General features: G+C 39.9%; 2 long non-coding RNA genes across 3 annotated transcripts; both read left to right on the top strand.

Moving 5' to 3' along the window:
• Positions 1-226: 226 nt before the first annotated feature.
• On the top strand, positions 227-14,307 carry LOC147826505 (uncharacterized). Of its 2 annotated transcripts, none has more exons than XR_015439044.1 (4): positions 227-872; positions 6,510-6,587; positions 11,755-11,875; positions 14,256-14,307. It is a non-coding gene; the product is annotated as an uncharacterized LOC147826505 (long non-coding RNA). The 2 variants fall into 2 exon arrangements; XR_015439043.1 differs by lacking the exon at positions 227-872 and adding an exon at positions 4,871-4,964.
• A 970-nt stretch (positions 14,308-15,277) lies between these two features.
• On the top strand, positions 15,278-26,538 carry LOC147826504 (uncharacterized). Its single transcript, XR_015439045.1, has 2 exons — positions 15,278-15,369; positions 22,125-26,538. It is a non-coding gene; the product is annotated as an uncharacterized LOC147826504 (long non-coding RNA).
• The last annotated feature ends 286 nt before the right edge of the window (positions 26,539-26,824 follow it).

The following is a 26,824-nucleotide window of genomic DNA, read 5'->3' as shown; positions in this document are numbered from 1 at the left end:
ACAGGGTCAGGCTGTGAGGTGTCAGAGCTCTGTCCCGCCGCCCCAACCCCCCGCAGCCCCCACTTCATGGCTGGAGGTACAGCAAACATGGCGGCCTGCTAGGGTACGGATTGTTTCGGACTACTTGGCTTGGAGCCCAGCCCCGAGCGCTCAGGTGCACGGAGTTTTGTGCCTGCCTCGCTCAGAAAGGATCATCAGTGTGAAGTGGAAACCCATGTTAGCATTAGCCTAGTGGGACAAAGTCAGCCGAGGCTAGGACAGTCACAGAGGGCTTGGGGTGGTGTCAGCTTTCCTCTACACCGAGGCACAGAGGGCCACACAAGACACGACGCTGTCTCAGAGAGGCAGGGTGGAAGAAAAGCCCGGGCCTCTGACTCTGCTGCTCACTGGTCTCTCCCCAGCGCCACCTCTCCCATTTTGGAAACCTGGTCCGAATGGCACCATCCACCGGACATTCCCCAAATCAAGATCAAAAGGGCCGGCTTGCAAGTGAACTCACCTGGAGCAGACATGGAGCCTCCCTTGTGCCTTCCCCTTGCTCAGGTGGAATATCTAGAGCCCCACGAGGCCGACACAGATGGTGAGGGCCACAGCAGTCCAGAAGGCTTTCATGGCTTTTGGTTGGGCATCGGAATCCCCCAAATGGCCAGGATGTCTTTGCTATGCTCCGCAGGGAGCTGGCAAGGGACTGACACTGCTGAGCTTTCCTCCTCCTAGCTCCGGCTCCATGTCCAGAACACCATGGGCCTGCTCTGCAGCCAGAGCCAGCACCAGAGAAAGAGCCTCCTCTGGAGACAGGAGAGAAGCAGAAGCCAGCTCCACAGCACTCCTGCCTCTCTGCTGCCGCTGACGAGGACAGGCCCTTGCAGAAGGTGCGCTTGGCCTTCTCTCCCAAGCTGCTGGCAGAGCAGCTGACCTTGATGGGTTCGGTGAGCAGCTGAGCTCGGTGGGGTGGGGTGGGGTGGGGTGGGGTCGGGCCGGGGACAGCCATCCTTCTCGCACTGATCTCCTCAGGCCTGACATTCCCAGTTGACCAGATCAAAGTTCCTTCTTCTACCAACTGCATCACCTCTACTTGTCTCAGCCCCAAGCCACTCCTGTCCTTGGGTGGAGGTCGACAGTAGAGACAGGGCACTCCCATGCCCGCTTCACACAGTGACTGTGATGTCAACTGCGATTGGACAATTGGGAAACACGGCGGGGACTCAGACCAACTGGCCGAGGAGGGTGTGCCCTGAGGTGCAGGCAGGACCATGTGGCACCTTGCCACCATCCCAGGAGACCTGGCCAGCCTCATCACTTTGTAGGCATTTGAGATTCATGGGTTCTACAGCACACACCCACACAGAGCCCCCAGTCATAGCTGTCCCAGGTAATGTGCCACTGACCTGGGCAAAGGAGCAGAGGCCAGGTGAGGTTGGAAAGAAGACAATACCTCAGAATGAGCGGGACTCAGATGTCTGCTCATGCTGGAGGTTTGGGAGGATGGGCACGGGGACAATGCCACTGATTTTCACGTCAGTGCTAGGTCCTAGGTCATGAGTTGGACATCACTAGTGGGCAGTGGAGGAAAACCGGCCATTTGCAGAAGTCTCTGTCCATATCTGCAGCTTCCTGATGTCCAGCTCAGGCCACGGCCACCTGCCTGTGGATGGCTGAAGCCATCGACTCTCTGGGGTGGGTTCTGCCCGTGGGATGCTGTCTTCCTCCACAGGAGCTGTTCAAGAATGTGGTGCCCTGGGACTGCCTGGGCTCCATCTGGACCCGGAGAAACAAAAGGGGCTGTGGAGCTCAGCTCAGGTGCCCAGCGGAGCCCTCAGGGCAATGGCCCCAGGAACAAACCATCAGATAACCGGGAAAGGGCAGGGTCCTCCTAGGCAGAGGAGTAAGGAGTGCTTGTTGGAGATGCTCTGCCCTCTGGGGAGCCTAGGTCCCCGCCCGCCCTTGCTGGGAGCTGTGCCAGGCCAGCATTCTCTCAGTTTTCCTGGAAGCTAAGCCTCTTCCAAACAAAAGTTAATCAAGAAATATAAAGACCTACATTGAACAAGCAAAAGTTCAGGGTGTGATATCTAAGGTCACTACGGAAAAACCAGAGATCAGATACATCACTCCTAACTGCAAGAGAAAAGGAAAAGTCAAGTGTGGTGGTGCTTCCCAGCAATCTCAGATCTGGAACACTGAGCAAGACCTATGCTCTCTCTCTCTCTCTCTCTCTGAAAAAGAAACAGTGAGGTGAATTACTTCTGAAGAAATAACGAAAAGCTTCCAGCCTACTTCGAGGAAGCAAGACAGAGAGGAAGACAGAATAAGGTGGTAGAAATAAGCACGAATATAGGAACATATTCTCTTTCCCCTGGCAACCTGAGCGCGGGATCTCAGCGCAGGGCTCTGCTGCCCTCCGGTGGCCGCTCGGTGTCACTGCACGCCCCGCCTGCTCTGGTCCCAGGAGGAGAGAGCTTCAGCTTGGGAAGCTGACCTGCAGGGATGGGTGCCCCTCCTCCTGCCCCCAAGTCGCCCTCCCATCCCTCTCCCTTGGGGACAGTTTAGAGCTACCTGTCCGCAGAGCCTCACGCACTCACAAGCCGCCTCTGGGAGGTGATGGCCTCATGGGCGTGGTACACCTGGGTTGTCAGGAGGTGGGATCTGGGCTGAGAGAAATGGCCTGGTTCAGGGCCTGGGAGCCTTCATCTCGTTGCCTCTGCTCCCTGGACTCTGCTTTCTGTCTGCCAGGCCCCTCTGCCATGCCGCGCTGCCTTTGAGCTGCTGACTAGGGACTGAAACCTCTCCCAAGGGCGAGCCGAGATAAACCTGTCCTCGGTTAACTTGTGTGTGTCCGGTAGCGTGTCTCGGTGACCAAGTCACTCCCCTCGAGGTCCTGCCCTTGACACCTGCACGGCACGTGAGTGACCCCTCTCGGGGGCAGGTCCTGCCCTTGACACCTGCACGGCACGTGAGTGACACCTCTCGGGGGCAGGTCCAACCTTGGCTCTTGGGGAGGTTCTGGAGACGCGGTGGGGCAGCCCCCGGTGAGTCCTGGACGGGTCTAGGCCCCTGCCCCAGGTGTGTGGTCAAAAACAGTACGTCGTGTGGGTGCAGGAGTGGCTCTGCCTGTGTCCGACGCTCTCCACAAGGCCCCGGCAGCTTCCCGGCCGCACCTGTGCCCACCTCAGCCTGAGGGTGTGGGCCCACGTGAGCCACACTAGAGCTCCTGACCTGGCAAGACCCGTGGGGTCCTGAGCCTTCCACGAGCTCTAGGAAGGCTCCATCGGTCTCTGGGAGGGCCTGACTCCCCTGCTGCTCAGCCACCACCCAGCGCCCAGTCACGTCCTGTCCTCGTGGGATTTCTTCCCCAGCTAGCAAGGGCGGTCCATTGTGACCTCACTGGTGCGTAGGGCTGTCTTAGTCTGCAAGCTGCAGTCCTTCTGCCCCAAGACCTCTGCTGCTTGGCTGATCTCAAGACACTGACAATATTGCTTGCTGTCTGCTCAGGGCCTGGTCGTCTCCGTGGCAAAAGTCTTTGGCCATTCATACCCGTGTCCATCCGTTGCCTCAGCCTTTCTCTTCAGCCATGGCAAGTGTCCTAGCAGAGGTTCTTCAGCCTTAGTCAGCCCACTTTAGCTTGCTCCTTTTCTTCCTCATAGGCACAACAGGCATTGGGCTCTCCCATCCCAACAGCAGCATATGCATCCTTTTCAACTGGAATAAATTTTAAAGTGATTTTTTTAGTAGTGTCTCCCATAATTCATTTTTCTCTTATGGACAAATTTGGGACCCATATCACTGAACCATATTTCAGGCTAAAAGTAAGAAATAAATTTAAAAACCTTAAATAACAAAAAGCTGGTTTGTTTGTTCAATTCTGACATCTGATTTCAGAAAGGATTAAAAAACTTCCAGCATTCACGGTCTTCTTATTCTTCCTCAGACCTGGCTCCACTTCTTGTTTCTTAGGCATACCTTCTCTTATCTATTCCAGGCTTCCCTTGCACCATAGCAGCTCTCAGATGATTTCCCCAGATGAGAAGATATGCATTTCCATCATTTCAAATAACATTCTTCACATTTGTTCTGATTGGCCTTTTGTAAATGATTTATTCATAACCAACCTGTATAACCATGGAAATGACTTTTTATTTGATTAAATCCGAAAACATCCATTCCTGAAAGTACAGATTGGAGGTCTTGGGTTTAAGTTGGAGGTGATCTTTACACAAGTCGGGTATTAATACTATGTCATATATAAGGATTATCTTGAAGCAAACTTGGTAGGAAATTTGTAGGAAAATTGATGCACCTTGAGACCATAATGTTAAGTGAAATAAATCAGACACACAACTTAAATATGACATAGTTTCTCTTGTATAAGAAATCCAAAATATAAATAAAGAGGAAAATAAAATCGAAATCAGAGAGATAGATTTTTGCAAAAGGGAAGGGAACGAAGAGATGAATGGAGGAGAAAAAGGATGAAGGGAAAGGAATGGAAAAAGAATTAAGATGTGTGATGTACTTTTACCAACTCCCCAAGAGGAATTCAATCATTATGTACTGCAATTATGTACTAATAAAACTTAAGAAAGAAAAATGAAAAATGACACCATAGCAAATAGCAGTGCGTGGTCCTGGGTGGGGTCTTGGATCAGGCAGATTAAGTGCCATAAAAAATCCCCACTATTCAAGTTCTCTTACAGCCTAGTTGAACTTGTAGGACTCTACGCGTTGATGTCAAGGCATTTTTTTGCGCCTCCTTCAGTACTACTTCCTGCACATGTGCACTCTTAGGTTCCTGCGCAACAATGGGCGTGCTTCGTAAGAACATCCGGGAGTCACAGGTGTCGTAAGAACATCCGGGAACTTCCCAACTGGCGCGCACTTGGCGACCGTTAGCAGTACCTTCTGGAGCAGCTGCGGTGCCTGACTGCGGCAGTGGAGTCTCAGTCTTGTGAGAGGTTTCTAAAACTGACGTATGTAAAAAATGTGATCGAGGCCCAGTCCTCCGGACCCCTCTGTACTGAACATGATTTGTGGGCTTTGCCTCCTCAAGTTTCTGTTCGTTCGTTTGGTTTGGCTGTAGGTTGGAAGGGAGGGAAGTGGCTGGCTGCCATGACGAACCGCTCTCCAGGTGGGGCAGCTTTCCACAGACATGAGGGGCTAGCTGTACTGGGATGGTTCAGACTCAGAGCGAGGGAGGTTTTCCCCAAGACTATGTCCTAGTAGGCTTAGAAAAAGCAGGTAGAGCCACAGAGTAGACATCCAGTGTGTGGGTTATTGGCATGTTTAAAAGATTCCAGAACAAACGGAAGTTTTTTTAAAGTTGAGGGAAAACATTCAATGGTCAGTTTGAAAACACCTAGCCCTAGCCAAAGTAAAACTGACAAATCTATCCAGGACCAGGGTATAAGCAACCAATGTTTTAAATTTCGAAGGTAGGGGCCAGGGGTTAACGCAATGGTGCCGCACCTGCCTGGCAAGCGCAAGGTCCTGAGTTCAATTCTTGGTACCAAAAAAGAAAAAAAAAATCAATGGTAAAAAATGTCAAAGGTTCTCGGAAGGAATATAAAAATTAAAAAGGAAAAATTATATAAGGTTTTGGTTGAGTGTCACAGGGTAGAGAACTCACGAGACTCTCACTGTGCATGTGTGTGTAATAGTGTGTAATATTTTTAAGGGGAAACCAATAATTATCAAGTCATGTATGAAATCCTCAATTAATGATACAAGAGATAAGAAACTCCCTCCCTCTGATAAAATCAACTCATAGATGCACTACAACTATCTGAAAGATTAATAAAAGTTTTTGAAGTAGCGGTGCATGGTAGAAGTCCTGATGGTGAGGATAACATTGAAACTAGGCTGTAAGTTCAAAACGACAATTTTAAATGTTTTAAAAGCACTACAAACATTAAAACCCAGCAATTTGCCATACTAATAAATGTCTGGAAGCGCACAGACACCACTTTGAGCACCTCTTGTAATGGTAGAGGCCAAAGGTAACTTACATTAATCTCACGGTGTCTCAATAAATTGAGTATTAAAATATTTATGTTTTTTTTCTGAAGTATGTATACATTATTTTTGGTGGACTATGTGTGAAAACATCATGTTGTACACTTTAAATATGTGTAATACAAACATGAGTGTTTCTAAGAACTTTTACCTGTGATTGAAACATTTTAACTATGTGAAAGACATTTAAAAATACACACGTATATGCAATTCCAGTATCTCAGTGGCATAATTTCTCTTTTGTTTGAAATCTTCTAATATTTTTATCCATATGAACATATTGCTAAGTTGATAAAACTATATTTTATGCACTTATACATTTTACAGATTTTGTTACAATAATTTGGAACTATGCCTCCTTTTTCACTTTTTTGTAGAATTTTTAAGAGCTGTGTTACATCCACTGTATTTGTATATTACATGTTTTATTTAATCATTTTCTTATTACTAGATGCCAGTGCTATGTTTTGAAATTATAAATAACTCTGCTCTATGCCACACAGAGGGGTGCCTATAATCCTAGAATCAAGAGGCTGAGACAGGAGGATTTTGGAGAGTGCAGCGCCAGTCTGAGCAACATAGTAAGTATAAGGTTGTTTTAGATTACATCATAAGATCCTATCTCAAAAAACAAAGCAAAGACAGCCGGGGATTTAGCTCAGTGATTTTGCCACCTGCTGTGCAAGCACAAGGACCCGAGTTCGATCCCTGGTACCAAAACAAAACAAAACAAAACCAATCCAACTTCCCAGGTTAATTTGGGCAAGGGATTTAGCTCAGTGGTTTTGCCACTTGCTACGCAAGCACAAGGACCAGAGTTTGATCACCGGTACCAAAAAGAAAAAAAAAAAGCAAAGAAACAAAAGCTAAGTCTGCTTTGAGTATATTTTTGTATATGGATTTTTCTCCTTTAAAATTTTCATACTTCTTTTATTCCAAGGTATACATATTCTTTTATTGTGTATCAAGTAATATTTTAATATATTTGGTTTTTCCTTTTTAAAAATTATTGAATTGATATTAAATTCTAAAGTTGAAACTTAGAATTGGAGAAATAGAGCAATCCTAAATATAAATTTGGAATAGGGGGTTTCCTAAGTCAAACAAGTTTATGATACTTGATAAGTATATTCAAAATGTCTCCTTAAACTGTTTTGCCAGTAACATCAGCATGGGTGTGTGCTGCAGTTTTTCTATAGCTTTTCCAACATATGTATTTTCCTGATTTTTAATAGTTTTAATAGATGTCAATTATTTCCTTATTATTATTTGACTTAATTTAACTAGTTTACTCTGTATGTGAAAAAGCTATGGATGTAAAGAGAACAAAAGACAAAATTTGAAGTCACTTAAAAAATCAGATACAAACACTTTGATGTTTAGTCAGTAACTTTGTGGAGAAAAAGTCAGAGTTCTTGGCTCTTGTCTTTCCATATGTTACATCTGTTCCTCTGCCACATGCAAAACTGGAAGAATTTTGGACAACTGCTTTATAAAATCCAAGAAACTTTAGCTAGATGAACCAATAAGAATCATCTGGTTAGGGACCAGGGATTTAGCTCAGTGGTTCCACTGCCTGCCTTGCAAGCACAAGGTCCCAAATTTGATCTCCAATACCAAAAAAAAAAAAAAAAAAAAAAAAAAGAATCATCTGGTTAAACCCTTCATTTTAATAAGATTAAATAAAAACCCATTGAGATTCAAATTATTCAAGATTTTTCAATTAGTAGGTGCCAGGGTGCAATTTAAGACCAAGGTTCCAGACCTTTCTATCATGCATGCTGCCTTTCTGATGCAAATTCCATCTGGGGGCTAATCATATACCTACAGTTGTCCTTGACATTTAGGCTGAGAAGTGTAAAATTTAGGCTTAGTATACTAATTCTTACTAAATCAAATAAGAGAGTGAATTTCTGTGGTCTTGGACTTGTGAGTATAAAGCCAAACCTATATCTGAATAGGTTGAACAAAATGAGAAGCACATTTCATGAACTGTCTCTAATAGGCTTATGCAAAGAATTCTGCAGAAGGTGTTTTAAGCATAGTAATTCCAATGACAGGTGATTAAATCCTCTGGAAGACTGGATCATCATGATCTTGATTTTTTTCTTGCTGTTGATTGTTTTGTTACCTATTCAATATGAATTTGTTCACCATTTCTAGACCAAATTAGGAACTGAATTTTACAACTGAAGAAAAGCACCCTTTTATCCTATCACCTTTATCATTGCATTTTCAATCTTTCTGGTTTATAAAATGTTCCCACAACCAGTAACACGAGTCTCAGACTTTAATAATCTTTGACAGCAAAAGGCATACTTCAGATTCGAGCCCAGCTTCCATGGTGTAAGCTCAAATCAGCAAAACTGCAGAGAACTGTCCGTCCTCAAATTATTTCCCTGTTTCTGATGTCCCCAGGTTAGTGCCTAATGAATATTCAGGCCCAGTCACTTTTGACCCTGCCTTTTCATCTTTCTTCTGGGCAGTAATGCTGCTGGATATCACTGTCTTCCCCTGATGACCACTGATGATTCATCCTATTATGGTCTCCAAGCAAGGTCATTCCTTCTCCAAATTCCTCATATCTAAAATGTGCTAAAATCATCCACTTTATCTTGAAAATCAAGGAAAAGAAACTTAAAACAGAATAATTTACAACAGCCAGGAGAATTAGATAGATTTAGAACTGACACATCCAAACTGAAACTATGAAACCCTGCCTCATTCCCACATCCATCCTATGGTAGGGAGGCAGATCAGGGATGCAAGAGACAGGCAATTCTGGGTACCTCCCTACTTTGGGACTGAGGTCCAATTTTTCCCATATTAGAGAAAGAAGTTCTCCAAACTGTCTCAACCTGGGCCTGGCATTGTTTTACTGCCCTGGAATGTGTTCTTCCCATGATGACTGATCAAAGAAACATCCATACGCTTGGGGGTAGTGGAAATCCAGTATTTGCTTCACAGCTTACACAAGATAATCACAATAGTAGGTTGTATATATTCTGAAGTTTGGGCTATACATTCTTAAATTTATGCCTTTACAGGAAAAGAAGTCGTACTCCCTATTGGGTTATCTTGTTCTTTGGGAGCTGTTTTACAACTTTGTAAATGATTGATAATAGAAATGCAAAGCATTTATTGTTTATAAACACCAAATTATTTCCTGTCTGACAGAGGAGAGAAGCTCAGTCTCTTTCTCCTATGATGGAAAAGCCAATCTTGCCTCAATTTGCACATTCATTTCACTGTTTTTCCCCTATACATTGGACCCTCAAGGTACGACTGTCCTGTCATACGAACAACTTGGGTTAATTAGGTTAATGGACCTAAGTCTGCCTTTTGTTATCTATAGTGTTTTCCCAGGTAAATATTCAGATCTCAGCTGTATTGACTTACAACCAACTTGAGTTACAACCAGTCCTTGGAAACCGATTGAGTTTGTAAATCAAGAGTCCACTGTATTTGTGTCTATTCATTGTTTTTTTATTTTTGGTACCAGGGATCGAACTTGAGTCCTTGCGCTTGTGCAGCAGGCAGCAAAACCACTGAGCTAAATCCCTGGCCCTTGTGTCTATTCTTTGGATTCTCTTTTAAACTGGTTAATACCTTAACATTTTTCAAATTAATGAGCAGAGTAAAATCTTTAACAAATGTTTACTTTTATATAGGAGAATCATGATTTTATCATTTAAAAATTATCTTTTAACACCATGTATGAGATCCTAAAATATGGTTACTCTTTGCTACCTTAAATCTAGTTTAATTCTCCTTATATTATCCTATCAATATGAAGAATACAAAGGATCCAATTTGTGGGTATTGTCTCCTCGCATAATACACAGTACACATGCCCATAATCACAACCCCCAAAATAAACAATAATGGTTATCCATAAAACAGTTGAAAATCCATGTGTAAGAAGCAAACATTCTCTAGTGCATGGAAGACACAGTTCTGATGATCCATCAGGCAGAATGTGTACTATCTCAGCTTGAATGGTCTATTTGGGTTACTTCTCCATTTTCTGGAGTTCTTCAGGAATGTAGAATAGATGGTTTCTATTTATACCACGGATTTTTCTCGGCACTGTTAACATCTTGGACCAGACGCTTCTTCAATGTGGGAGCAGTCCTGTGCCCTGTGGGAAGCTTAGCAGCTTCGCTGGCCTCTACCCATTAGATGGCAGTGTCACATCCCCCAAATGGCTCCAGACACTGCCCTGGCCAAAATTGCTCCACTTGAGAATCCCTGATGTATTTTATGAAAGGACACACAAAATAACTTATCCTATAGAAGAGGGAGGATCTCTCCAAAGATGTGTGTATACTCAATTAACATATATCAGCATGGATGGGTCTCAGTGGTAATGTTGTGTGATCACAGCAAGTTACAGAATGATTTGAACAGCATGACCATATTTATGTAAATTTTAAAATCACAAAACTTACAGTGTATATTGCTTATAGGGCCATGGATGTGGGGTGAAAATCATAAAACCATGAACATGAATAGACACCAATTTAATGAGTTTCATTGTGCTTGGGAAAACAGGAAGGAAATTAGGATAGGTTATGTTGAAAAGAAAAGTCAGCTCTTTCTATAATGTTTTTCTCACTTTCAAAATAGGTCAAAAACACTATTTCAAATGTTACCTTTTTTTCATCCGGCTAACTTATATAGAGACATTGTTATTCTTTGAACTTTATTTGACAGAAAAATGTATAACAAGATGTGAAAAATGCAGCATAAATTTTCCATAGTTCTTTGATGCTGTTATTTTTCAATCATCTGTTTTATATTGTTCATATGACTGCTTGCCTTCCTAATTAAGAGTAGCTTTGAATTGGCAGTGTTTTATACAGCAATTTTCTGGTTCAGACTCTAATGACAACCATAATATAAATGTTCTCACCTTATATGTGTGGAGTGCTTTATCTTTTCTCAGTACTCTTACATCTGTCTTCTCATTTTGTGTTCACAATTTCTTTCACCATCAATCTTAGTTTCAAATCTATTCACCATGTTAATGCAGGTTTCATTTATCTATTGCAGTTACCTAAAGTTTGCGTTACTGACCCTGAGATACCAGATCCCAGGGCAGTTTACATAGGAAGTGACCCACAAAACACTGGTAGGTAAAGTGAGACAGGGAGAGAAAGAAGTTAAGAGGCAGCACGTTTAGAGCAGCTTACTGTTTAGGGCTATTGAGGCTCAGTTTGACTCCTTTGTGTAAACTCCTGTGGATGGCTTTCACAATAGAAAGACACAGTGAGTCATTTGTGGTAGAAGTTGGCAAAACCAGAAGTACTTATTATCAAGCCCTTTACAAGCATAGTTGGCTACCCTGTGCTCTAGAGCATGAAACTGGGGAAGCATCCATATTTTCAAGAGTTCTGAGAGTTTCCAGTGTGAAGAAATGTGCAAGAAGGAAAATATCCATAAACATTTCATTTTTAAAGAAGTAGGTTAGGGACAAAATAGTACTTCTATAAGAACAAATATTGATCATTTGGCCTAAAAAATGATCAAGATCCAAGCAGACACTTGAGACAGTTATAACTCTACTATGGAATGTGTTGGAAACAGTTCAGGCTTAGGAAATAGTGATCATTCATTGTGCCAAACAACAACTAATTAAAGATTATGGTAGTAATTAGCCAAGACTATGTTCAGGCTGGGAACAGGAAGAGATAGTGTTGCCAATAATGACTACAGAAAACTAACGAAGCTTACCTGTCATTCCAGGAGAGGAGAAAACAAAAACAACAAAACTAAAATCCGTGAATGAAAGGGAACATGTAGTGTTCCCTTCCTGTGTCCTCAGGGTGATAAGGAAGACCGGAGAAGGAAAATCTACCTACTGCAGGTAGGTTTAGAAGGTATCTAAAAGTGATAGCTACTTTTGTTAAATTAATAGACTGGTTTTTTGAATTTAGTTTTACAGAAATTTGAGTCAATAGTACAGGGTTCCCATAGATTTTCTTCTCCACAGTTCCCTTAATAGTAACATCTTGCATTAGTGTGGTACATTTGATACAGTTAAGGAACCAACACTTTTATATGTTTTATTAAGTAAAGACTATAGTTTACATTAAGGTTCACTCTGTGTTGTGTAATTCTATGAATTTTGACAAATGCATAATGTTATATATCCATCCTAATGGTATTGTATGGAATAATTTCTTTACACTGAAACTTCCCTGTTCTTCATATATTTACACCTCCCCTCCCATTCGCCCCCAAACCTAATAACCTAATAACCTGGTGATCCCTGATGCTTTCTAGTGTATACCTATATCTATATCTACATCTACATCTATATATGTGTCCTCGCACTGCAAGGAATTGAACACAGGTCCTCCAGCATGGTAGGCAGTGCTCTACCACTGAGCTCTAAGCTCACTCCCTAGCCCAAGTGCCTGTAATTTTGCCTTTTCCAGATGTCATTCAGTTGGAGTAATAGAGTAGGGAGGATTTTTAGGCCAAATACTTTCAATTAGGAGTATGTACAGAAGGCTTCTCCATGCATCTTCCCCCCCCCTTACTGGAAGTTGAATACAGGAAGCACTGAACTTTATTCTTAACCCTTTTCAATTTTATTTTGAGATCTGATCTCACCAAGTTACCCAAGCTGGTCTCGAACATGTGGTCTTCTTCCCGCATCCTCCTAAGTACCTGAAGTTAACAGCATGTGCCACCACACCTGGCTTCTTTGCATGTATATTTCCTTTTGTTTTGTTGCTGATATTCAGTCCTGGAGATTGAACCCAAGGCCTTGGACATACTAGGCAAGCAGGCTAGCACTACACTACATACCAGCCCCTCTTTTGATGTTGTTATTGCTTTTTTCATTGCTTCATGATATTCCATTGTATGAATGTACTAAAGGTTGTTCATCCACTCACTTATTGATATCATTTGGTTATTTCTAGTTTCTGGCATTTTGTTTCTCCTATATATTTTGTAGATTTTATCTTGCAGAGAATTGGTCCATTTCATTTAAATTATCAAATTTGTGACATAGTGTAGCCGACCCACCCCACTGGCTATGTCAAGCCTTCTACTGGGACCTAGACCTGGTACTTTGTTCTTCTTGACCTGGGGGCAAGCAAGGATGAATGACAAAGAGACGTGAATCCATTTAACTTTGGGCAGCCAGGGGGCTCTTGCCTCTTAGGAGCCCCAGCATCTGGCTCATCTTGCATTTATTCACCTAAACACTGGTACAAGCAATCAAAGTAGCACAAGGTTCACCTGCTTTCCATTATCCACTAGTACATATTCTGGTAAACAACTTAATCTTAGGTGTTCTAGCTTTTCCCTGGAACCTGCAACATGGAATCACCCTGAGTGCAGCCTTTCTCCTTTGTGCTCAAAGAGGCCAGTTAGGCCTCGCTTCTCTGGTCTCTGACAGCATAGAGTTGTTCATAATACTCTTAATTATCTTCTTCATTTCAATGAGCTCAGTATTGATGTCCTCTCTTGTTTGTGATATTAGTAATTGACCTCTTTCTCTCTTTGTCTTGATGAGCCTGGTTAGGATTTATTGATTTCATTGATCTTCAAAGAACCATATTGTGGTTTTAGCAATATTTAAATTTTTTTTTTATTTTTCAATTTTATTGATTTATGCAATAATTTTTATTTTTTTCTTTTGTTTGCATTCATTTTATTTCTTTATTTGGGTACCAGGGATTGAACTTGGGACCTTGCACTTGTGAGGCAGGTGGTGGAACCACTGAGCTAAATCCCCAGCCCTTGCATTAATTTTATATTGCTCTCATTTGTGTAGCTTCCTAAAGTGGAAGCTTAGATTACTGTTTCTTTTTTTCTAATACTATGCTTTCAATGTTATCAATTTTCCTGTATGCACTGGTTTTGCTGCATTCAACATATTTTGATAATTTGTGTTCTCATCATTTACTTTAAAATAGTTTAAAGTTTCTTGAGACTCTCCTGATAAATGTTATTTGGAAGTGTGTTACAGTCTAAATATTTTGGGAATTTTCTAGCTATGTTTCTATTATTGATATCTAGCTTAATTTCATTGTAGTACAAGAACAAACTATGATTTGTTAACATCTGTCCTGTGGCCTAGAATGTGGTCTGTCTTAGTAAATGTTCCATGTGAGCTTCAAGAGAATTTGTTCTGCTTTGTTGGATGAAGTATTTATTAAATGTCAGTTACATCCAATGAACTGATGGTGGCCTTTCATTCAACTATGCACTTCCATTTTTTCTTTCAGCTGCATCTATCAATTACTGATTGAAGAGTGTTGAAGTTTCCAACTATAATAATGTATGTGTCTATTTCTTCTTGTAACTCTAATGGTCTTTTTTCCCCACATATTTTGTTAATCCATTGTTCAGGGGCATGTATGTTAAGATTTACTATGCTTTTTTGGAGAGCTGACTCCATTTATCATTATCTATCACTACTCTTTATCCCTGATTATTTCTTGAAGTCTGCTTTGTCTGAAATTGATATTGCTAGTTCAGATTTCATTTGGTTGTGTTGCCATGGTATATCATCTTTCTCTATCCTTCCGCTTTTAATTATGTCAAATGGAATTATGTAGAATAGAAAAGCTATACTTGAATTTTTTTCAAAAGTATACTCTGACAGTCTTTATGTTTAAATTGATATATTTAGGTAATTCATATTTAAAATAATCATTGATATAGTTCAGTTAATCTCTACCATGCTTGTGTTTTCTAGTCATGACAGTTTTTCATTTCTTTAAAAATCTTCCCTCATTTTTCTTTTTGTGCTTTGTTAATTTTTTAATTTTAAGCTGTTTTATTGGTACATTTTAGGTATACAATTCATTTCCATTTATCATTGGGTGTTTGTACCTGTACATGACGTAGCTTTGTTCTTATTTTTTTCCCCATTACCTGTGTGCCCTTCACGCCCTCCACCCTTCCCTATTTTCATAGACATCATTTCCGTTTATTTTTTCTTTTCTCATAGTTTTTCCTTTCTCCCTTTTCCTTTCCCCTTCCCCTCCCTTCACCCCTTCGTCTTTGGAATATTTTTCCTATTTCAAATTATCAATTATTCATTTTAATCATCCTAACCCTCATTTACACTATCAGTTTCTCACACTAGTGAAACTATTTGGTATTTACACATGTGTGTCCTATTTATTTCACTTAAGAGTATGGCCTCGATATGCATCCATTTAGCTATAAATGACTCTAGTTTTTCATTCTTTATGGCTGAGTAGTACTCCATTTGATTAAAAAACCCCACCTTTTCTTTATCCAGGTTCCAGTTGATGGGCACTTGCGCTGCTTCCAAGCTTTAGCTATTACAAGCTGTGCCACTAGGAACATGGGGACACATCTATCACTGTGGTATGATTCTTTTAATTCTTTGGGGAAGATACCCAGCAGGGGACTATCTGGGTCAAACGGGACCTCTAGCCCTAGTTCTTTGAGGTATCTCCATACTGATTTCCACAGAGGTTGCACCAGTCTACACTCCCACCCTCAATGGAGAAGGGTTCCTTTCTCCCCACAACCCTGCCAGCATTTTTGATTGGTTGATTTCTTGATAGCAGCCATTCTTTGTGGTGTAAGGTGGAATCTCAGCATTGTTTTCATCTGCATCTCTTGAATGATGAGTGATGTTGAACATTTTTTCATATATTGGTTTGCTGCTTTTACTTCTTTGAGAAATGTCTGTTCCCTTCAGGTGCCCATTTTTGAATTGGGTCTTTGAATCTGGGGGGTCAGATTTTTTTCAATTCTTTATATATTGTAGAGAGCAGTCCTTCTGTCATTTTTCTTGCCTTGTTTCTTTAATGAATAAATTTTCTCTCTTCACTTAGCATATCAATTATACCTTTTAAAAATGTGAGTGTGGGACAAGGATTTAGCTCAGTGGTTTTGCCGCCTGCTGCGCAAGTGCAAGGACCAAAGTTCAATCCCCAGTACCAAAAAGAAAAATTAAATAAATGAAAAATTTAAAAAAATGTTAGTATTTGCCATAGAGTTTGCAATATATATTTACAGCTTATCTAAGACCACCAAGTCTAAGTTGTTAGTTTCAAATAACACTATATATACTGCTTCTCTGCTAACATAGGTACCTTATAGCAGAGCATTCTCAATTCCCCCATGCTACTACTCCCTATGCCAGTGGTGGCAAACCTATGGCACTTGTGCTGCAGCAGGCTGTTTTTATCATTGAAAGCTATAAAAGTTTCACCATCCCTGCCACTGTTGCTGTCACTGATTCCACTCATTCATAAATTATATGCACCCAATATATTGTTGCTACTAGTACTTTGAGCAGTTATCTAATAGATTAAGAATAAAATGTTCTATTATACCTTTCTTTATTCCTCTCCAATGCCCTTTCTTTCTCCCTTCCCTTGTTACTCTCCTATCCCCACACTTTTTCCTCCCTCTCTCCTGTCTTTCTTCCTTCCTACCTTCCTCAGTTTCTTCTTTCCTTTTTGCTTCCTTGGTCTCTCTCTTGTCATATTTGATTTCTATCTCTAAAGAACTTATTGGAACATTTCTTGTCTAGCATATCTGTTGGCATTACATTTCTTCAGTTGTTATCTGAAAAACATTTTTTTCTTTATGTCAGAAGGAAATTTTTGCTGTACAAAGAATTTTAGCATTGTGTGGATGGGTTATTTGTTTCAACACCTTAAATATTTTACTGCATTCTCCTCTTACATGATTTCTGAGAACGCTGGTGTAATTCTTTGTTGTTCAGTAGGTAAGGTCTTATCTCCCTGCGTTTTACAAGATTTTCTGTTTTTGATATTTACACATTGAATTTGATATGTGTACTTATAATTTTTTCTGTATTTACCTTGCGTATTGTTGTAAAGGTTCTTGAACCTGAGATTTGGCGTGTGTCCTTAATTTTAGAAAATTCTGAGCTACTATTACTTCAGTTATTTTTCATGGTCCTCTCTTCTTCTAGAGTTCCCATTATGGGCATGTTATGCCTTTTGTAATTGTCCCACAATTCTTGAATGTTCTGGGGTTTTTAAAATTCTTTTGTTTTCTCTTTGTCTTTCAGCCTAGGGAGTTTCGATTGACTTATCATCCAGCTCACTGATCTTTTCCCCAGTCATTTCTAACCTGATCATCCTTCAAGGCATTCTCCATTTCTGCCACAATGTTTTTGTAGCTCCCATTTCCTTTTGATTCTTTGTTAGAGTTTCCATTTCTTTTTGATTATGTTACTGAACTGTTCTTTTTTATATGTATTAATTTTAGGGTATAGTAGTTTTAAAAAATGCTGGTTTTCATTGTGGGATTTTCATACAGGCATATAACATATTTTGATCCTATCCAGCCCCCTATTACCCTGCCTCACACCTACTTCTTCCTCTTCTTTATTCCCTTTCTCTGGTCAAGTAATGTCCCTCCTGCTTTCATGTCCTTTTTGAAAAAATCCATGTACTTATCTTTCTGAGTCTGGCTTATTTCACTTAATGTGATGGTCTTTATGTCCATCCATTTTCCCACAAATGACATAATTTTGTTTCTTCTATGGCTGAACAGCACTCCATTGTGTGCACATATCATATTTTCTTCAACCAGTGATCTGTTGATTTTCATCTAGACTGATTCCATATCTTGGCTATTTTGAATTTGTGCCACAATAAATAGATATACAATTTCTCTATAGCATACTGACTTTAATTCTTCTGTTACCCATGTGTTCTTAAATGTTTTCTACTTTTTCCATTGGTTCTTGCTCTGATTCAACTCTACTCATTGCCATTTGATTCTGGCATCATCTGTAATTCACAAGTTAATTGTTTAGCCCTCTCCAAGACTGCCTCTTAGTCTAGATGCCAGCAGCAAGTGTGGTCCCCATATTTCCTATGCTTCTGACTGACAAAGTATAAATTTTGAAGTCCCAACAACCACTCCAATTTTGATAATTCACTCTAATGATTCACAGAACACATTACAAATGCTGTACTGCTGCGGATTTAGCTCAGTGGTTCTGCCGCCTGGCTCGCAAGAGCAGCTTCCTGAAAATGCTGTTCTTACAAATACAGTATTATTATGAAGGAAACACAGAAGAAGAGTTCTGGAAGGGCCAGGATTCAGTGCTCTTGTATCCTTTCTATGGAATCTGGATGTGGCATTATCTGTGCACAGTAATGTGTTCATGATTTGGGATGCTCCACTTGGTGTCCAGAGTTTTTGTATGGGCTGTCATCACACAGGCATGACTGTGTAAACCACTGGGCATGTGGCTGAGTTCAATCTTCAGTGCTTTCTCCTTCATGGAGGTCAGACTGGCCCAGGATTCCAGCCTTCTAATCATGAGTTTGGTCTCTCTAGTGACCAGCCCTGATCTTGAAGCTAATTAGGCATCTATCATGAGTCATTTCATTAAGATCAACATTAACACATGCATGCCTGTAACTCAGGAAGTTCCAAGGGATTTTGAAATTCTTTGCCAGGAATGGGATCAAAGACCAAATAAATTCTTTAGCATACCATAAAACCTTTAATATATCAATCACAGTTGTTGTAAGCTTCTTATCTGACAATTTCAAAATCTGTGTTATATCTGAATCCAGGACTGATGCTCATTCTGTTTCTTCAGATCACATTTTCTTCTTGCCTTTGGTATATCCAAAATTTTGTTGTTGGGCACTGAGGCAGTCAGGCTATCAGTATAAAGATGATATTAGTCTGGCCAGGACCTGGGCGTTTCCTGTTTAAGGTTTATTATAACTGTGCACCAAAGATTCCATTTTTCTCTACTTTCCCATTGTTTGCCACTTCCATGCTGTCTCCAAGTCTCCTAAGAACCTCTTCTTAAATAGAATGTCTCTCTTAGGTGTCTCATTTGTAACCTACTGTTTTTATATAGGAGCTCTGTCAGTGAAGGGATAAGATTTTGAGGAAGGGAAGCATTCCACCTTAAAATTATATATCAGTTTTTTAATGGACTTGAGTTCCCGAGTTGTAGCCATCAGTAACTTTTCTCAGCTTTTTTTTCCTATTATGCAAGACAGAAAATCTAGAATGACTAACAATGTCTAGTTGCTCTTCCTCTTCATCAGATAAAGCTGTAGCAAAGTAGCTTCCCTTGAGCACAATCTCATTAGAGAAAGTAGAACTGTCTGGGCTTATTTCAAAGTGGTTACTTCTGTTCTTCACTGCTCACAGAAGAGAAGATTGTCTCTCATATTTGACTCACCCCTGGTGGGTCTTCTGAAGGCCAAACCCACACCAGTATTATAGGAGGCCCCCTAAAACAGGGCACAGTGGATTTTAACTCTGGAGTTAGTCTGCAGTCAGTTTTCAGCAGTTCATCAGTTGCTGTTTATTTGTTCCTGCCAGTTTCTATCTCCATATGTCTCTGGTCCCGGTAAACTGTGATTCTCTATACTTGCATGTCTGTCTGGTTTTTGCTGTGGCAGTTTGTGATATGACCTCAGTGCTCTTGCAGATCTAATTAAAGTTGCTGATTTTTAGTTTGTTCAGCTGTTTTTGTATAGTCAGAAAAGGAAAGATAATTTCAGAGCTCTTTGTGTGTCAGAGCTAATTAGGAGGCATGACCAGTATGCAACTGGAAGCAGGGGTCTGAAATCCATATGTACTTCGGCCATGGCCCAGGGGGACAGGCATATTGATTACTTCCAGTGGTCACTGACTCCATAAAACCAGCTTTTCAGCTAAACTGCATTCTACAAATGTACTACTTGCTAGGTTGCTGGTCAATTAAATGCAGTCTTCAAAAGAAAGACCTTTTAGTGAGATTTGGCTTTGTGATTTGAACTGACCTTTTTGTTTCCACTCTGTCCAATCCCAGAGGCCTTTTCAGCTGGTGAATGGGTTTCTCATATGTTCTGTGCATCGCTATTACTCTTAATGTGTTCTAGAACATGATTTTTCTGGCTTGTAAGCATCTCCAACCCAACTTATGAGTTTTCAGCTCTTTGGATTTAAATCAGAAACATTTTAGTAAGTCTGAGCCCTAGAGACCCAGTACTAATAAGACTATAACTAGGATGAATGGATGAAGGGGCATGTGTGTGTGTGTGTGTGTTCAAACCTGTATCAGTGATTTTATATATTTATACCTATGTTATAAATTTGTGTATCTGATTTCTATGCTAGATCTAGTAATATATATATACATATATATACTTATCTAAATATTTTTGAATAATTATATAATAAGAATTATTTAATACCTATCTTTGTAAGCACATTTATAAACTTTTGACATGAGATTTGTAAGTTCCTAACCAGCATTAATATTATATTAAGAAATTTGTAATAAAAGTGTCTAAAATTTCTTTTCATAAAATATATAACAGTTTAGAAAAATAGTTATTTTAAGGCATATGACATATTCTTTCATCTACAAAAGTCACAAGAAGTTCATGAGAAACAAAAAGATTGAGTTGTCAGTATTCATAGTGCTTCTCCCTGTTCATTTATTACTTTGTGCACCAGCATATTCTTGTAAATGCTTAATAACTGACTCTCCCAAAAGAAATGCCCCAAGTGTGGAATTTATTAACCTCTTTAGTGCAAATACCCCCATAATGTTCAATTCCAGGGCGTGTAACACTGAGTAGCAGAGGCATCCACTAATCAGATCTCATTATGTCCTAAGGACTGACTGGAGCATTTGCTGCCTGTAAACAGGAGACAAAGGATTGTTAGGGGCATCATATCTGTTTGAGAGTGTTGACATCTTACAAAGACGAGGGGAAAGTCAGAGATTGGGGCTGATGAGGCTTCTCAGTGATTTTTCATGGAGATTTTGCTGGTTTCTGAGTGATGATGTGGGCTTTGAAAATATATGGACCATTTGATTTTCAGATACCTAGGCAATCAAGGTGACATTTGTGTTATGCTTTTAGTGTGTCAGGTAGGAAAAAAATTGTCAGTTGGGAAATAATGCTGTTTTTTATTCCTTAACATTTAGAGTTTAAATATAATGACTTTAGTAATAATCCCACTAATAACTACATGTGTCTTGGTAAGATATCCTATTTTTTCCACAGTATTGACCATTTAATCATTGAAGGTGTTATGTGAAGAGAATATGATGACTCTAAGAATGTTGCTGGTACTGAAGTTTTGATGGGATCCAAAGAGTGTTGACAGTTCCTTAATAAGGAAAGTGGACCAAGGTTATTTGTTGGTATTTTCATAGAACAGACTGTGTCATTAAATGTATTTATCACATGGATCTACTTAGGTTCCAGTCAAGACATCACTGTGTACATACATGTTTATTAACGGAGCTTTCCAGGTATCCAGGCAAGTGATAAGGAAGGATAGATAACACCCTTGACTAACACTGAGAAACCATGAAATTAGAACTGTGACACTGGAACTTGTGTTCTCAAGTCTTTTGCTCTCCCATCAAGCTCTTTCCAAGTGCACAGAGATGAGCTGCTGTTACATTTCTCATTAAAGATGTTGTTTCCAGACATCAAGGTAATTAATGATACTGTTGAAATTCTTCGACTGAAATTGTTTTTGGTATGTGTGTGGATGAAATAATGGCCAGCTTAAGTGGGAACGCTCAGCTGAACTGAGGGTGATTCTGGGTGTGGGTGACCCACCTAAGGATTGTTGCCAGAACTCCATAACAGGAGGATAGGAGGGGAGGAATGCTGGCTGCTGATTTCCCAGGAGAAGCTTTGTTGGAACTGGAACTCAGTGGCTTTTCTTGCTGTTGCTCCCTCAGTGGGTGGGTGGGGGGTGCTGGTCTTTGCCTTTGTCTTGAGCATCACTCCCTGGTTCCAGTGCAGATCCCTCAGTGTTCTGGCACAGATTGTTCACCCTGACGGCATAGACTTTTGAGCTTCTACCACTGGCCCTTGAGCCTTTTGGTGCAGATTCTTGATATGAACTTGCATGAGACATTGCTGAGGGCTGTAGGCCTCTGGCTGGACTCATGTGGAATATTATGTGGAAAGATCTATTGCACTTTTCTGGGTTTGACTTTTGGGGAGAATATTGTAAGACAGTCCTATAAATTTGTATATCCTGTGGTAAATCTGTTTCCTTGGAAACACCGACTAGAGCAGTATGTTTATAGGTAAAAAATAAATTTGTAACAGTAAACATGGATTTTTCTTTATTTGCAGGTATAGACATGCAGTAAGATGTGCACCAAACACTGGGATTTTTAGATTTCTGTCAAGACCTTATAGTAACCCTTTCAACTGTTGGTCAGCACACCATGTAGGTAGGTGGTTTCATGTAGGTTCTGATGTAGGCCCAAACCACAGCACAGCTTGGCAATCTTACTGGTTTTACCTTTTCAAGTATTCTTAAGATGTATTTTCTAAAGCCTTTGCAGATTTCTATCATGAGATCGCAGTTAATCTAACATCAGCCTTTAATGGCAGACATTGCTGTTATGCAAACAAGTGCTGATGTAGACCAAAACTAAAGCACAGACCACCTGATCTTCAGATCACATGGGGCAAGTGGTTATGGTTTCCCTACCACTTGCCATCACGATTTCTTTGCCAGTATTCAGGTGAGGAATAATAACGTCCCACACTTGAAACCATGCAGTTTCTTTTCTGTATTTCAGAGAGGATGTGTAACCCTGTAAGGAGGTTGCACATATCCAAGTATTTATCACATAGTCCCACCTATAGTAATCATAGTAACTAGGCAGATATTCCACGAAGAAATGTTGTCTTATCTGACATTATCCATGACCTTGGAGAACCACAAGAATCCAGATGGAGTCCTGTGATCATGGATGTAATAGAAGCTATTCAACAGTTCCTGGTAGGTTGTGTCTTGATTCCTGTCAAGGGTTAACAGTGAACTTAAAAAGTTCATTATCAGGAGATATTTCTGTATTAGAGTAAATATTTTCATGTACAGCACATGCCAGACCGACCATTAGATCATCAAATATGTGGGTCAGTGATGTTTGTTTCCCTACAATTTTTATCATATGATTAAAAAAATGTAAGTATGTAGAAAAGGAATGGAGTATTTCATATTCTAGAAACCATATTATTGCATTATCTTACATTTAGAGAGAATTTACCCTGGGAATTTCAAATGACTTTCATGTACTCAGGTTATTATTATGCATTTATGCATCATGGTAGTTAAAAGTTAAATATTAGCAGTCATGAGATAATGAGGTTTGGAACAATGATGTTCATCATAAAATAATCAAGAATACAAGTAGAGTTGATGAGTCCAGGTAGAAATGAAATCTTGCAATAATGACAATAAAGAAAGTTATTTGGAGGGTCCCAGTAGAAAAGTCTTACCATACATATACTTGTCACCCATGTTTTTACATTTCCATGCAGATACGGTGGTAAGTCTCATGATGACCAACAGTGGCAGTTTGTTGTATCCATGGCCTTGATGATCAAGAGGGATATTGTAAGTGTGGGGTTCTTACATTTATTTTAGCATGTTTCCTGTATATATTTAGTAAAGGAATGATTCTGTTTACCACTGCTAGTAACAAGTAGCTTATTATATAAAGTTTGATAAACTCTGAATTTAATCCTAGGAGGTGTGGAGGCATATGCAGGGATCCATGTAAGTTATTCAACTGATCCACATCACAGTATTGACCATAATTTTTTCTACAGGTACCCAGCCAAGAGAAAATGGTATGAAGAACAACATCTCTGACCTTGAAGTTCTAAAGATCTAAGTACTTCAGTTGGTTTCCCTGATGATGGAGTTGATCAAAATTTTAAAGTTGTCCTTTTTTTCTCCCCTCAGGTGAAAGATGATGCGTCCTAAACACACATCTCAAAGTGTTGTCTAAGATTCCAACAGTTATTAAATTATAGTGATTGAGCTTAAGAATGGTAATTTATGAAATGTTATGACTAACCTGGTAAGTAAGAAATTGTCCCTACCAAGATGCCAACAAATAACTTTCAGATTTCTTGGTAAAGTGGGTGGGATATCTAACACAATGTTACCCTGGCTTTTTGGCAGGTATTCCATTAAGTTTTATCCTAGTGTACAGGTTTGTTGACTTGAAATCATTAGAGGCATTTGTTATTTTTTGGTATTTATATCATGAATGATGCTTTTGAACTCCTGTGGTAACCTCTGCTTAGAACACAGTTTAAAATATGATTTGTCAGTAATGCTTTTTGTAAATATGAGATTGTACTATGGACTTATTTAGAAATTGTGATAGGTTATTGTATAGGGATGCAGGTAATTGACCATATTTCCTATCCCCTAGTATTGAATATGGGAATTTTTCCAGTGTTTCTTCAAACAAGATGGTATTTCTTAGTAGGCTTTTACCTCAATGTTCAGCTTTACCATGTAATTTTGATAAGAATATGATTTGGTATGTTGAACACCATGACCAAGGGAATGTGTCAATGTCTTCTTTGAATGACATAGGTTCCAAAATCATTTTTCATGATTTGATTTTCAAGTTCCTCTGAAGACACTGTGATTATCATACCCATGGGAGTGAGTAAAGTCCATAGAGGGTTATGAGGTAAGTGCTGAGGTACTCTAAACCAGATCTTCATCTATAGAGGAAAGGGATGAGGGTGTCCTGACTATTACTAGATTTAGTGGTCACTGCTTCTATAAGAAATAATTTTGTCCTTCACAGTTCTAGTAAATATGAACTTATCCTTTATATGTCATAGGGAAAATTGGTGTTTTAGCAAGGACTGCTGAGGGAGTGATTATGAACTGGTTAATTGAAATTATTGTGGAACTCTAGGACTGCAGTAAGCATAGGTTAATTTCCAGGGTGTGGAGATGACAAAATATGGGCTCTCTGACAATACTGTTTTTGTTTGGTGAATCCAAGTATCCTGAGGAGTTCGACCATCCTTTAGCAATGGACATTAAAAAGGGAGTGGGCTCATGTTCTGACACAGCACCTTCTATGACAAACTGGCTTTGTATTTTTTTCAGATGCCCTTCAAGAGAACACAGTGATCCAGAAAAGATGGTTGTTGCAGTCACCCTAGTAACAAGGTAAATGATAAAATGGTCATAGTCCAGTGAAGGCTGTTTGATCTTCTATAATCCTGGCAAGTTCCTAACTAGGTGCTCAGATGTTCAGGTCTTGGCTAGTGTATTGGTCTGGGATGAAATAGTCACTCACTAGTGACATCTCATTTTCAGCAATTCATTTTATGACTGTGTTAGGTTTTATTAGATTCCCCCACTTCTGGTGATACATGTTTTCAAAACATATTATCACCTTAATATTACAAGGAAACATCAAATGTCATTGCATCTTTTCTGGAATGTAATAGATGTAATATGCTTGTATTGCTACTGGTGGAGAAGAGATTTATGTAATTTTCACTGAGTCCATCTCTGAAATATTGTCCTTGGAAAGTTTGCATGTATCACTGAAGACAGACAACACTCTCTTACAAGGCTTTATCCATGGATGCCTTCAAGTATCTAGATAACGTAAGTGGATGCTGAAATGATGAAGTGACATAGGGAATTTGGAGTTGTATAAGTGCAAATGAGACATATACCAAATCAGAAGTCTATGACAAGAGTCCATAGATGGGTGAATACATCACAGCAAGAAAAATAAGTTTGTAAAGTAGAACACTACTGATCTCTCTATAAGTGCTAATGTGGGCATTCACCACATCACAGGAAATCAGATCTTCATATACAGGGATGAGTGATGAGGATGTCCTTGACACTTGTTACTGAGGTTTTGTTACAAGTACTAATGGATGAAATGAGAGACATGATGAAAATATCTAGTGAATGCAATACTGCATTTTGTATGAGACAGAAATGAATATTGAACCTGTACAATTTCAGGGATCCATTGCATCATGGTTGGATGTAGACATGGTGGTGTTACAATACAACAGTAAACATTGAAAAATTTACAGATGGCTCTATTACACATTTGGACATGCCAGAGAATACAATTTACATAGAATTAGGGACTGTATTAACACATAGCTGAAGGATGCCTTTCTGTTTCTGGGTGAGGGGCAGAAAGAGTCAGTGACATGGAAGAGCAAGATGAGAGCTAAATGACAGTTTTCTGTAGGTGCTTTCAAGTTAATGAATGTGATCAATTGAATGAGTGTGTTGAAAAAACCTTGAACAAACCAAGGAAAAACAAAAGTATAAATTACAGCCCATTGGCACCCATCTAATCTTCAATATCCAGGTGGCTAGCATAAGGGTAATAGCCTAATGAGATGTTGTCATGTACTGGATTCTTGTGCTGTTAAGGTCACTGTGACTGTCGTGTTCTGAGATGACCCCACATTCACACATCAGAGGCCTTATTTTCAGATGTGATTTTCATTGTTGATAGTGAAACTCTGAGGTAGTCTCCTTTATTTGGCAAGTGTGAGGTTAAGGGGCTCATTCCTATCAGGGTGTAGAATCAGGTGCTACTGAATCCAGGCCGAAAGTGTGCCTTTAAACTGGCCATTGTAAAGGGGAACAAAAGAGGGTGGAGGGATAGAAGAAAGAAGAAAGAAAGAAAAGAAAATAGAAGAAAAAATGGAAACAAAGCTTTTGTAAATAAAGGAGAAGGAGAGAGGTAGAGGGAGGGGAGGAGAATGGGAAAAAAAGAAGAATGATACATCATGAACAGGTACAAATTCCCTGTGATGAATGCTATCATTATGTTTACCTGAAATGTACTAATAAATTTTTTGCTTCAAAAAAAAAGAACAACAACAACAACAACCTAGGCATTGTAGAGAAAAAGCAAGGATTCAGATAATTATCCTAGAGTAGTTCCCTGAGATACAGATTTTAACAGTTTGTCTGGTGTCTGCTCAGGAGTGTCCATTTTCTCTTCTCTGGCTTT

The sequence above is a fragment of the Heterocephalus glaber genome, unplaced genomic scaffold (assembly GCF_053883595.1).
Source record: "Heterocephalus glaber isolate CG9 unplaced genomic scaffold, H.glaber_assembly_v1.0 deba00001471, whole genome shotgun sequence".
In the NCBI taxonomy this organism is placed as follows: domain Eukaryota; kingdom Metazoa; phylum Chordata; class Mammalia; order Rodentia; family Bathyergidae; genus Heterocephalus; species Heterocephalus glaber.
This window is presented reverse-complemented; position numbering and strand designations above follow the sequence as displayed.